At 44.1% G+C, this 14,376-nt stretch overlaps 1 pseudogene; it reads right to left on the reverse strand.

The window, feature by feature from the left end:
* Positions 1 to 14,376, reverse strand: part of LOC135532932 (protein sidekick-1-like) — a 47,852-nt pseudogene that overhangs the window by 24,594 nt on the left and 8,882 nt on the right.

A 14,376-nucleotide genomic window follows, 5' to 3' on the forward strand; every position in this document is an offset into this window, starting at 1 on the left:
TTGCTGGTCTATCAGCATATCAGTACTCACTAGAGAACATTGCTGGTCTATCAGCATATCAGTACCCACTAGAGAACATTGCTGGTCTATCAGCATATCAGTACTCACTAGAGAACATTGCTGGTCTATCAGCATATCAGTACCCACTAGAGAACATTGCTGGTCTATCAGAATATCAGTACCACTAGAGAACATTGCTGGTCTATCAGCATATCAGTACTCACTAGAGAACATTGCTGGTCTATCAGCATATCAGTACCCACTAGAGAACATTGCTGGTCTATCAGCATATCAGTACCCACTAGAGAACATTGCTGGTCTATCAGCATATCAGTACCCACTAGAGAACATTGCTGGTCATCCCCTTTAGCATACACATCAGATGCATATCAACCTGCAAGGTGTGCAAACATGTTTTATAAATAAAATATAAATAAATGATAAATGCTTGATAAATAAATTCTAAATAATTGATAAATAAATGCTTTACAAATAGTGCACATACTATTGTAAAATATTAATTGCATGAAGAAATATTTATGGAAATATATACATTTTTGATTACAGCAGAGACAATCAACTCCCTCTTGCTTCTTGGTTACAGAAGAGACAATCAATCCACTCAAGCTTATTGATTACAGCAGAGACAATCAATCCACTCAAGCTTATTGATTACAGCAAAGACAATCAACTCCCCTCTAGCTTCTTGATTACAGCAGAGACAATCAACCCCTCTAGCTTCTTGAATACAACAGAGACAATCAACCCCTCTAGCTTCTTGAATACAGCAGAGACAATCAACTCCCTCTAGCTTCTTGGTTACAGCAGAGACCATCAACTCCTTCTTGGAGTGAGTTGCCTTTTGAGATAGCAGTATAACTGTAAGCACTGGGTTATCTGGCCTTGCAGTGAAGTTATGTTGGCTGTTAGAATGTGGATATGGCCCAAACCCCTGCCACTGACAAGATGTTACTGAATCACATTCAGACCAAAGAAATGTCTGTTACATCCACTGTGTTTCAACCTCTGGTTTGACCCCAGCCACAAAGTGTTGACCTCTGATTCTTCATCCACTGTGTTTCAACCTCTGGTTTGACCCCAACCACAAAGTGTTGACCTCTGATTCTTCATCCACTGTGTTTCAACCTCTGCAGGAGGTTTGACCCCAACCACAAAGTGTTGACCTCTGATTCTTCATCCACTGTGTTTCAACCTCTGCAGGAGGTTTGACCCCCACCACAAAGTGTTGACCTCTGATTCTTCATCCACTAAGTTAGTTGTTTTTTTTTTGTAACCTGACTAACATGGTGAATAGAAAATGTAGCGTTTTGACCATTATTTGAGCATTAACTAGAACATTGTGGTTTGAGTGGCAGCGGTACTCACACTCTGTTGCTGGGGATTATCTTGTGACCGTCTCTGTACCAGGTGACCTGCGGTCTCGGGAAGCAGCTGACGGTTGGAGTGTTCCAGGACTGCAGCTCGACCAACACTGACCGTACGACGCTGCTCTTCACCAGAAAAGTTACCCATGACTAGAGAGAACGAGAGACATTAGGGAGAGAAAGCAAGTGAGAGAGAGAGAGAGAGAGAGAGAGAGAGAGAGAGAGAGAGAGAGAGAGAGAGAGAGAGAGAGAGAGAGAGAGAGAGAGAGAGAGAGAGAGAGAGAGAGAGAGAGAGAGAGAGAGAGAGAGAGAGAGAGAGATTAGGGAGAAAAAGAGAGTAAAAGAGAGAGAGAGAGAGATTAGGGAGAAAAAGAGAGTAAAAGAGAGAGAGAGAGAGATTAGGGAGAAAAAGAGAGTAAAAGAGAGAGATAAGAGAGTAAAAGAGAGAGATTAGGGAGAAAAAGAGAGTAAAAGAGAGAGATTAGGGAGAAAGAGAGTAAAAGAGAGAGATTAGGGAGAAAAAGAGAGTAAAAGAGAGAGATAAGAGAGTAAAAGAGAGAGATTAGGGGAGAAAAAGAGAGTAAAAGAGAGAGATAAGAGAGTAAAAGAGAGAGATTAGGGAGAAAAGAGAGTAAAAGAGAGAGATAAGAGAGTAAAAGAGAGAGATTAGGGAGAAAAAGAGAGCAAAAGAGAGAGATTAGGGAGAAAAAGAGAGTAAAAGAGAGAGATTAGGGAGAAAAAGAGAGTAAAAGAGAGAGGGAGAGAGATAATGAGAGGGAAATGGAAAGTGAGAGCGATAAAGAGAGGGAGATGGGAGAGAGGGAGATAATGAGAGGGAGATGGGAGAGAGGGAGATAATGAGAGGGAGATGGGGAGAGAGGGAGGAAAGAGAGAGCGGGAGAGAGACAGAGAGAGAGAGGGAGGGAGATAATGAGAGGGAGATGGAGAAAGAGAGAGATAAAGAGAGGGAGATGGAGAGAGAGGGAGAGAGAGAGGGAGAGAGATAAAGAGAGGGAGAGAGAGAGAGGGAGAGAGAGAGGGAGAGAGAGAGGGAGAGAGATAAAGAGAGGGAGTGAGATAAAGATGGAGATGCAGAGCAAGAGAAAGAGATAAAGAGAGAGAGATAAAGAGAGAGAGGTGTGTGTGTACTTACAGGCGACCTGCACCTCAGCTCTCCTCTGTAACAGGGCTCCCATCCTGTTCCTGACCACACACTGATACAACCCAGCATCTGACCTCTGACCTCTGGGATTACATACCTAGAGAGAGAGAGAGGACTGTGTGAAACACCCCAGTGTCGTTACCTCTGGGATAACATACCTAGAGAGAGAGAGGACTGTGTGAAACACCCCAGTGTCATTACCTCTGGGATTGCATACCTAGAGAGAGAGAGGACTGTGTGAAACACCCCAGTGTCGTTACCTTTGGGATAACATACCAGAGAGAGAGAGGACTGTGTGAAACACCCCAGTGTCATTACCTCTGGGATAACATACCTAGAGAGAGAGAGGACTGTGTGAAACACCCCAGTGTCGTTACCTCTGGGATAACATACCTAGAGAGAGGACTGTGTGAAACACCCCAGTGTCATTACCTCTGGGATAACATACCTAGAGAGAGAGAGGACTGGGTGAAACACCCCAGTGTCATTACCTCTGGGATAACATACCTAGAGAGAGAGAGGACTGTGTGAAACACCCCAGTGTCGTTACCTCTGGGATAACATACCTAGTGAGAGAGAGGACTGGGTGAAACACCCCAGTGTCGTTACCTCTGGGATAACATACCTAGAGAGAGAGAGGACTGTGTGAAACACCCCAGTGTCATTACCTCTGGGATAACATACCTAGAGAGAGAGAGGACTGTGTGAAACACCCCAGTGTCGTTACCTCTGGGATAACATACCTAGAGAGAGAGAGGACTGGGTGAAACACCCCAGTGTCGTTACCTCTGGGATAACATACCTAGAGAGAGAGAGGACTGTGTGAAACACCCCAGTGTCATTACCTCTGGGATAACATACCTAGAGAGAGAGGACTGGGTGAAACACCCCAGTGTCGTTACCTCTGGGATAACATACCTAGAGAGAGGGAGAGAGCGGACTGGGGTGTTGGAATTGAATTGAGAGAGAGAAAAATGGGGGAAACAGACTGGAAGGATGATGTGACCTTGGAGGAGACAGACACAGAGAGAAAGAGAAGAGAGGAAGAGAAGAGAGGAAGAGGAGAGAATGTGTGAACTGTACTCCTAAAGAGGGACAGATGGGGAGGTGGAGGTGTGTACGTGTGTGTGTGTCTACTGCCCGATGCCAGGTTGCCCATTAAAACCCCATTACACCCAACCTGGATGGAACACAAAACACACACCAACAAACACACACACACACACACCAACAAAACACACACACACACCAACAAACACACACACCAACAAACACACACACCAACAAACACACACACACACACCAACAAACACACACACCAACAAACACACACAAACACACCAACTAACACACGCAAACAAACACACACACACACACACACACACACCAACAAACACACACATCAACAAACACACACACACACACCAACAAACACACACACACACACACCAACAAACACACACACCAACAAACACACACAAACACACCAACTAACAAACACACACCAACAAACACACACATCAACAAACACACACACACACACACCAACAAACACACACCAACAAACACACACACCAACAAACACACACACACATACACACCAACAAACGCACGCACACACACACAAACAAAACACACACACACACCAATAAACACACAAACAAACACACACCAACAAACACACACACACAAACAAACACACACCAACACACACACCAACAAACACACACACACACATACACACACACACACACACACAAACACACCAACAAACACACACACACCAACAAACACACAAACACAGCCAACCCACACACATGGCCAAACACACACACACACACACACACACACACACACACACACACACACACACACACACACACACACACACACACACACACACACACACACACACACACACACACACAGACACACGGCCAAAACACACACACACACACAGACACACGGCCAAACACACACACACACACACACACACACACACACACACACAGACACACTGGGCTGTTGGGCTGTTGTGGCCATACGTTCACACATGGTCAATCCTATCCTAACATTATCTAACTAACTCTATTCTAACATTGTCAAACTGACTTACTCTAACATTGTCAAACTAACTCTATTCTAACATTGTCAAACTAACTCTATCCTAACATTATCTAACTAACTCTATCCTAACATTATCTAACTAACTCTATCCTAACATTATCTAACTAACTCTATCCTAACATTGTCAAACTAACTCTATCCTAACATTGTCTAACTAACTCTATTCTAACATTGTCAAACTGACTCTATTCTAACATTCTCAAGCTAACTCTATCCTAACATTATCTAACTAACTATATTCTAACATTGTCAAACTGACTCTATCCTAACATTGTCAAACTAACTCTATCCTAACATTATCTAACTAACTCTATTCTAACATTGTCAAACTAACTCTATCCTAACATTATCTAACTAACTCTATTCTAACATTGTCAAACTGACTCTATTCTAACATTGTCAAACTAACTCCAATCTAACATTGTCTAACTAACTCTATTCTAACATTGTCAAACTAACTCTATCCTAACATTATCTAACTAACTCTATTCTAACATTGTCAAACTGACTATATTCTAACATTTTCAAATTAACTCTATCCTAACATTGTCTAACTGGGCTGTTGTGACAATATGCCCAAACATTGTCAATTATATCCTAAAACTGTCTAACTTACTATCCTAACATTGTCAAACTAACTATTTTCTAACATTGTCTAACTACCTCTATTCTAACATTGTCTAACAAACTCTATCCTAACATTGTCTAACTAACTCCAATCTAACATTGTCTAACTAACTCTATCCTAACATTGTCAAACTAACTCTATCCTAACATTGTCTAACTAACTCTATCCTAACATTGTCAAACTAACTCTATCCTAACATTGTCAAACTAACTCTATCCTAACATTGTCAAACTAACTCTATCCTAACATTGTCTAACTAACTCTATCCTAACATTGTCTAACTAACTCCATCCTAACATTGTCAAACTAACTATATTCTAACATTGTCAAACTAACTCTATTCTAACATTGTCAAACTAACTCTATTCTAACATTGTCAAACTAACTCTATCCTAACATTATCTAACTAACTCTATCCTAACATTGTCTAACTAACTCCATCCTAACATTGTCAAACTAACTATATTCTAACATTGTCAAACTAACTCTATCCTAACATTGTCAAACTAACTCTATCCTAACATTGTCAAACTAACTATATTCTAACAGTGTCAAACTAAGTCTATTCTAACATTGTCAAACTAACTCTATTCTAACATTGTCAAACTAACGTAGTCATAACATTGTCAAACTAACATAGTCATAATATTTTGTGATGATAATACACCCAGCCGTTGTGTTGTTGTTGTTCTAACGTCCGATGCAGAATACCACTTGTCATCTCAATCAATACAAGGCTCCAAACTGCTGGGTCATTCCCCGCAGAAACAGAGAGATGTGTGTGTGTGCATTCTCCTCCCATCTCGCTCTCTCAAATTCAAATTCAAGCTGCTTTTTGGCATGAAAAACATTGTGTCGATATTGCTAAAGCAACAATGTATGCATTGTACATTGTAACAAAATTATAAATGATAGCAAATAATAATATAAAATGGTAGTAAATAATAATACAAAATTAAATACAAAAATAATAACAATAAAATGGTAACAGTCAATAGTATAATAGTATACAAATTATGGAAAAGGAAACTATAACTAACTTATAACTAAATAACGGTCATCTTCTCCTTTATATCAGTACTACAACTACAATCATCATTACTACGACTACTACTACCATCACAAAACTATTATCACTACCATTACCACCCATATTTGGAATGGTAAACATCTCTCTCTCTCTCTCTCTCTCTCTCTCTGTCTCTCTCTCACTCCCCATCTCTCTCTCTCTCTCTCAATTCAATTCAATTCAATTCAAGGGGCTTTATTGGCATGGGAAACATGTGTTAACATTGCCAAAGCAAGTAAGGTATATAATATATAAAGTGAAATAAACAATAAAAATTAACAGTAGACATCACACATACAGAAGTTTCAAAACAATAAAGACATTTCAAATGTCATATTATATATATATACAGTGTTTTTACAATGTGCAAATGGTAAAGGACACAAGATAAAATAAATAAGCATAGATATGTGTTGTATTTACAATGGTGCGTGTTCTTCACTGGTTGCCCTTTTCTCGTGGCAACAGGTCACAAATCTTGCTGCTCTGATGGCACACTGTGGAATTTCACCCAGTAGATATGGGAGTTTTTCAAAATTGGATTTGTTTTCGAATTCTTTGTGGATCTGTGTAATCTGGAGGGAAATATGTCTCTCTAATATGGTCATACATTGGGCAGGAGGTTAGGAAGTGCAGCTCAGTTTCCACCTCATTTTGTGGGCAGTGAGCACATAGCCTGTCTTCTTGAGAGCTATGTCTGCCTACGGCGGCCTTTCTCAATAGCAAGGCTATGCTCGCTGAGTCTGTACATAGTCAAAGCTTTCCTTAATTTTGGGTCAGTCACAGTGGTCAGGTATTCTGCCGCTGTGTACTCTGTGTAGGGCCAAATAGCATTCTAGTTTGCTCTGTCTTTTTGTTAATTCTTTCCAATGTGTCAAGTAATTATCTTTTTGTTTTCTCATGATTTGGTTGGGTCTAATTGTGCTGCTGTCATGGGGCTCTGTAGGGTGTGTTTGTGAACAGAGCCCCAGGACCAGCTTGCTTAGGGGACTCTTCTCCAGGTTCATCTCTCTGTAGGTGATGGCTTTGTTGTGGAAGGTTTGGGAATCGCTTCCTTTTAGGTGGTTATAGAATTTAACTGCTCTTTTCTGGATTTTGATAATTAGTGGGTATCGGCCTAATTCTGCTCTGCATGCATTATTTGGTGTTCTACGTTGTACACTGAGGATATTTTTGCAGAATTCTGGTGCAGAGTCTCAATTTGGTGTTTGTCCCATTTTGTGAAGTCTTGGTTGGTGAGCGGACCCCAGACCTCACAACCATAAAGGGCAATGGGCTCTATGACTGATTCAAGTATTTTTAGCCAAATCCTAATTGGTATGTTGAAATTTATGTTCCTTTTGATGGCATAGAATGCCCTTCTTGCCTTGTCTCTCAGATCGTTCACAGCTTTGTGGAAGTTACCTGTGACGCTGATGTTTAGGCCAAGGTATGTATAGTTTTTTGTGTGCTCTAGGGCAACAGTGTCTAGATGGAATTTGTATTTGTGGTCCTGGTGACTGGACCTTTTTTGGAACACCATAATTTTGGTCTTACTGAGATTTACTGTCAGGGCCCAGGTCTGACAGAATCTGTGCATAAGATCTAGGTGCTGCTGTAGGCCCTCCTTGGTTGGTGACAGAAGCACCAGATCATCAGCAAACAGCAGACATTTGACTTCAGATTCTAGTAGGGTGAGGCCGGGTGCTGCAGACTTTTCTAGTGCCCGCGCCAGTTCGTTGATATATGTTGAAGAGGGTGGGGCTTAAGCTGCATCCCTGTCTAACCCCACGACCCTGTGTGAAGAAATGTGTGTGTTTTTTGCCAATTTTAACCGCACACTTGTTGTTTGTGTACATGGATTTTATGATGTCGTATGTTTTACCCCAACACCACTTTCCATCAGTTTGTATAGCAGACCCTCATGCCAAATTGAGTCGAAGGCTTTTTTTGAAATCAACAAAGCATGAGAAGACTTTGCCTTTGTTTTGGTTTATTTGGTTGTCAATTAGGTGTGCAGGGTGAATACATGGTCTGTTGTACGGTAGTTTGGTAAAAAGCCAATTTGACATTTGCTCAGTACATTGTTTTCATTGAGGAAGTGTACGAGTCTGCTGTTAATGATAATGCAGAGGATTTTCCCAAGGTTACTGTTGACGCATATTCCACGGTAGTTATTGGGGTCAAATTTGTCTCCATTTTTGTGGATTGGGGTGATCAGTCCTTGGTTCCAAATATTGGGGAAGATGCCAGAGCTAAGGATGATGTTAAAGAGTTTTAGTATAGCCAATTGGAATTTGTTGTCTGTATATTTGATCATTTCATTGAGGATACCATCAACACCACAGGCCTTTTTGGGTTTGAGGGTTTTTATTTTGTCCTGTAACTCATTCAATGTTATTGGAGAATCCAGTGGGTTCTGGTAGTCTTTAATAGTTGATTCTAAGATCTGTATTTGATCATGTATATGTTTTTGCTCTTTATTCTTTGTTATAGAGCCAAAAAGATTGAGAAGTGGTTTACCCATACATCTCCATTTTGGATAGATAATTCTTCGTGTTGTTGTTTGTTTAGTGTTTTCCAATTTTCCCAGAAGTGGTTCGAGTCTATGGTTCTTCAATTACATTGAGCTGATTTCTGACATGCTGTTCCTTCTTTTTCCGTTGTGTATTTCTGTATTGTTTTAGTGATTCACCATAGTGAAGGCGTAGACTCAGGTTTTCCGGGTCTCTATGTTTTTGGTTGAACAGTTTCTCAATTTCTTTCTTAGAATTTTGCATTCTTCATCAAACCATTTGTCATTGTTGTTAATTTTCTTCGGTTTTCTATTTGAGATTTTTAGATTTGATAGGAAGCTGAGAGGTCAAATATACTGTTAAGATTTTCTACTGCCAAGTTTACACCTTCACTATTACAGTGGAACGTTTTACCCAGGAAATTGTCTAAAAGGGATTGAATTTGTTGTTGCCTAATTGTTTTTTGGTAGGTTTCCAAACTGCATTCCTTCCATCTATAGCATTTCTTAATGTTACTCAGTTCCTTTGGCTTTGATGCCTCATGATTGAGTATTGCTCTGTTTAAGTAGACTGTGATTTTGCTGTGGTCTGATAGGGTGTCAGTGGGCTGACTGTGAACGCTCTGAGAGACTCTGGGTTGAGGTCAGTGATAAAGTAGTCCTACAGTACTACTGCCAAGAGATGAGCTATAGGTGTACCTACCATAGGAGTCCCCTCGAAGCCTACCATTGACTATGTACATACCCAGCGTGCGACAGAGCTGCAGGAGTTGTGACCCGTTTTTGTTGGTTATGTTGTCATAGTTGTGCCTAGGGGGCATACGGGGAGGGAATGCTGTCACCTCCAGGCAGGTGTTTGTCCCCCTGTGTGCTGAGGGTGTCGGGTTCTTGTCCGGTTCTGCATTTAGGTCACCACAGACTAGTACATGTCCCTGGGCCTGGAAATGATTGATTTCCCCTCCAGGATGGAGAAGCTGTCTTCATTAAAATATGGGGATTCTAGTGGGGGGATATAGGTAGCACACAGGAGGACATTTTTCTCTGTTAGGATAATTTCCTTTTGAATTTCTAGCCAAATGTAGAATGTTCCTGTTTTGATTAATTTAATGGAGTGAGTTAGGTCTGCTCTATACCAAATTAGCATACCCCTGAGTCCCTTCCTGTTTCACACCTGGTAGTTTGGTGGATGGGACTACCAGCTCTCTGTAACCTAGAGGGCATCCAGTGGGTCTGTCTCCTCTATACCAGGTTTCTTGCAGGATGACAATGTCTGTATTACCGATTTCTTTGGTGAAGTCCGGGGTTTCTGCTCTTCAGGCCAAAGGCAGATGACCTCAGGCCTTGGATATTCCAGGATGAAATAGTAAAGGCTTTTTGTTCCATAAAGTGTCCAATGTTGTTGGTCGGGTTTGGCCTCAGGGCCAGTGTGAGCAGAGCCTGCTGAGCATCTGGTACATGCCATTGGCTTGGGCGAGTGTGAGAGTGGGGGTTGGGACTGTTTGCCCGCTCACTACCTGGGCGTATGTGTGGCTTCCATGTTGAGGCCCTCTTTCGGGGGTGGGGTGCATGGGGTGGGCAGGAGTGGCATAGGTCTGATCTGGGGGCCTAAATGGGGTGTGGGCATGATTGACGTGGGGGTGTTGATTGGTTGGGGTAGGGGTGTGGATGTGTCTGGGTGTGCGGTGGTCTGGATGTAATCCCTCTTGGCGTGGGTCCTCTATGTGTAGGTCCAGGGGGGGTCCTGCAGGTCTGGGAGGGTGTCTCGCTGGTCTGGGTGGGGTGTCTATTGATCTGTTGCTCCTGTGTGAAGTGTCGGGGATACGTTTGAGAGCGATGTCCTTTAGAGTTCGGGCAAAGATGGGCACTGCTGCCTTGTAGAGGTGGACCTGGTCATAGAGGCTGTTCAAGTCCAGGGTGGAGTGGTGGGCCAGGAAAACGTTTGGTTTTGAGGGCACAGTCACGGGAAATACTTGCGTTTCCCCGCTGTATTGTGGCAGGGTGGAAGTCTTTTCGTGGTAGCAGGGTGGAGATAACCACTTGTGCGTTGGGGAAAGTAGAAGAAGCCTTTTCAATCACTCCCTTCAGTGCTGTGGCCACTCTTTCCCTGCTGGGCCCTCAGGTCGTTTGTGCCTGTGTGTATTATTATGTGGCTGGGTGAGCCTGTGTGTCTCTCCTCTCCATCTCTCCATCTCTCTCTCTCACTCTTCCCTCTCTCCCTTTACTCTCTCGCTCTCTCTCCCTCTTCCCTCCCTCTTCTTTCTCCTCCATCTCTCTTCATCATTCTCTCTCTCTCTCTCTCTCTCTCTCTTCATCTCTCTCATCTCTCTCTCCATCTCCATCTTCATCTCTCTCCATCTCTCTCTCTCTCCATCTCTCTCTTCATCTCTTCATCTCTCTCTCTCTCCATCTCTCTCACTTCATCTCTCTCTTCATCTCTCTCTCATCTCTCTCTCTCTCCATCTCTCCTCTTCATCTCTCTCTTTATCTCTCTCTCTCTCTCCATCTCTCTCCATCTCTCTCTCTCTCTCTCCATCTCTCTCTTCTCTCTCTCTCTTCATCTCTCCTCTCCATCTCTCTCTTCATCTCTCTCTCTATCTCATCCATCTCTGTCTCTCTCCATCTCTCTCTCATTGTATGTATTTTCCTACTCTATGGGTGAGTGATGTAAGCAGTAATGTATTACAGGTTGGAGCTTAGACTCGTGGTGGTCCTATACAACCCCCAGCCCTCCTGTAGTGTAAATGAGAGAGGGAAGCAAAGTCAACAACCCCAGATCTGTCAGGATTTGGCCAGGGTTGTTCCGGTTTTTGTCAGTAGATGTCCCCATTGTGCTTTTTGTCCCTGTGTTTTTTCCTTGATCCCCATTATTGTTTGCACCTGTGTCTCGTTTTCCTGATTGTATTTAAACCCTTTGTTTCCCTCAGTTCTGTGCTCTGTGTTTGTATGTTAGCACCCTGCCCTAGTGTTCTGTGTGCTCTTGTCGATTCCGGGTGACGTTCTTGTGGTATTCTGTTTTTTGTTTTTGTTTATTTTTGGTGAGTTTCTTTTGAGTTCTTTGTGTTTTACCTACCACCTTTTGGATTTGCCATTTTTGTATTTTAGGATTTTTTCTTTATTAAATACACCGTCTTAAGTACTGCTGTGTCTGCCTCATCTTCTGGGTTCTGCTGTCTATTCGTGGCTCAGTTGGTTAAGTGACTGTTTCTCACTCCGGAGACCCAGGTTCGAAACCGGGTCCTGACAGAAACACAGAGCCAAAAATGAACCCAGAGGCAGCCAGTTCCCAGGACCTTTTGCCACGCTGTCCCACCACCAGGAGACTGTCCAACGCCACGAAGCCGCCCTGGTTCAGCAAGAGGCCTTAATGGCTAGACATTCTCATCTTCTGTCGGAGATGCTGACTTCCATTAAGCAAATATCTGATCGACTTACCCGGCAACAGTTCCCGTCCCAGTACCTCAAGTTCACGTACTCCATGGCAGTTAACCCCTGGCTGAACCTCGTCTTCCACCTCCCCAACGGTTCTCAGGTGATCCAAGTGCTTGTAAAGGGTTTCTCACTCAATGTTCTCTCTCCTTTGAGCTGCAACCCTCGTCGCTTTCCCACCGACCGGTCTAAGATCGATATATCATCACCCTGCTGTCGGAAAAAGCCCTGGCCTGGGCTACTGCTGTGTGGGATGCCCATAGTTCCTGCTGTGCCAGCTACTCTGCCTTTGCTGAGGAATTCAAACGAGTGTTTCAAGGCCCAAGCAGTGGTTCTGACTCAGCCAAACAGCTCCTGACTCTCCATCAAGGTTGGCGCAGCGTGACGGACTATGCCATCCAGTTCCGCACGGTGGCAGCAGCGAGTGGCTGGAACAATGAGGCGCTCACGGTGTGCTTTCTGAAAGGCCTTTCCGACACTATCCAAGATGAACTGGCCACTCGGGAACCACCCGACAATCTCGAGTCCCTGATCAAGTTGGCCTCACGCATTGACCAGCGTCTGAGAGAGAGAGAACTCAACCGTAGACCTCTAGCCCCTATCAGTCCCAGCTCCGAGTCCCCACCTTTATCATCACTGGCTCCACCGGAACCCATGCAGATTGGACGCATCTCCCAGGCTGAGAGAGACCGCCGGATGAGGGAGCGACGCTGTCTATATTGCGGCAAACCGGGCCATTTCCGTTCCACGTGTCCCGGGCTCCAGGGAAACGCTCTGTCCCGTACAGACCGGGGGAACTGTAACGGGAAACATAACCTCCTCCCATCCGTCCAACTCCCGTCTGCTCATTCCAGTCACCCTCTCCTGGGACAACCACAAGCTTCACCTTCAAGCCTTGGTAGACTCTGGAGCCGCAGGTAACTTCATGGATGGTGTCTGGGCGAAGGAGAATGGCGTTCCCTCTGAACTTCTAAAGTGACCCCATGAGGGTTACTACATTGGATGGAAGCCCTTTGGGATCTGGACTTGTCACTCATGTCACTACCTCCTTGAGACTTTCAGTTTCACAACACCAGGAATTGATGAACTTTCATTTGATCTCCTGTTCCGAGTTCCTCTCGTCCTTGGATACCCCTGGCTTCACAGCCATAACCCTCACATCGACTGGTCTGTGGGCACTATCAAGCAGTGGGTCCTACGTGCCAAGCTACTTGTATTTTCCAGAATTCCCCGAGTTCTACTCCCGAGTCTTTAGAATCCATCGACCTGACCCGAGTTCCCGAGTGTTACCATGACCTCAAACTGGTGTTTAGCAAACAGAGGGCCACCATGCTACCACCCCATAGATCTTACGATTGCCCCATCGACCTGTTTCCGGGCACTTGCCCCCAGGGGTCGGATCTTTTCCCCTATCTCCACCCGAACGAGCTGCTATGGATACCTACATCAAGGACTCTCTGGAAGCAGGCCTCATGCGTCCATCAACCCCCCGGCGGGAGCAGGGTTTTTCTTTGTGGCCAAGAAAGATGGTGGATTACGTCCTTGCATCGACTACCGGGGACTCAATGACATAACCGTCCGTAACCGTACCCGCTACCCCTTATGGCCACAGCCTTCGAGCTGCTCCAGGAAGCAGTTGTTTTCACTAAGCTTGACCTGCGGAACGCATACCATCTTGTGCGGATCAGACCTGGTGACGAGTGGAAGACCGCTTTCAACACGCCTACTGGTCACTATGAATACTTGGTGATGCCCTTCGGCCTGACCAACGCCCCAGCGGTGTTCCAAGCGCTCATAAACGATGTGCTTAGGGATATGCTTAACATATTTGTGTTCGTTTACTTGGATGACATCCTCATCTTTTCGAGCTCCCTTCAAGAACACACTAAGCATGTCAGACAAGTACTCAAACGCCTCCTGGACAGCCATCTGTACGTTAAGCCGGAAAATGTGAATTCCATTCATCCCGAGTACAATTCCTGGGATTTGTAGTGGAACCCGGTCGAGTCCAAATGGACCCTAGGAAGGTAGGGGCGGTAGCGGATTGGCCCACCCCCAAATCCGTTAAGGATGTTCAGCGTTTCC

This window comes from Oncorhynchus masou, unplaced genomic scaffold, assembly GCF_036934945.1.
Source record: "Oncorhynchus masou masou isolate Uvic2021 unplaced genomic scaffold, UVic_Omas_1.1 unplaced_scaffold_2120, whole genome shotgun sequence".
Lineage (NCBI taxonomy): Eukaryota > Metazoa > Chordata > Actinopteri > Salmoniformes > Salmonidae > Oncorhynchus > Oncorhynchus masou.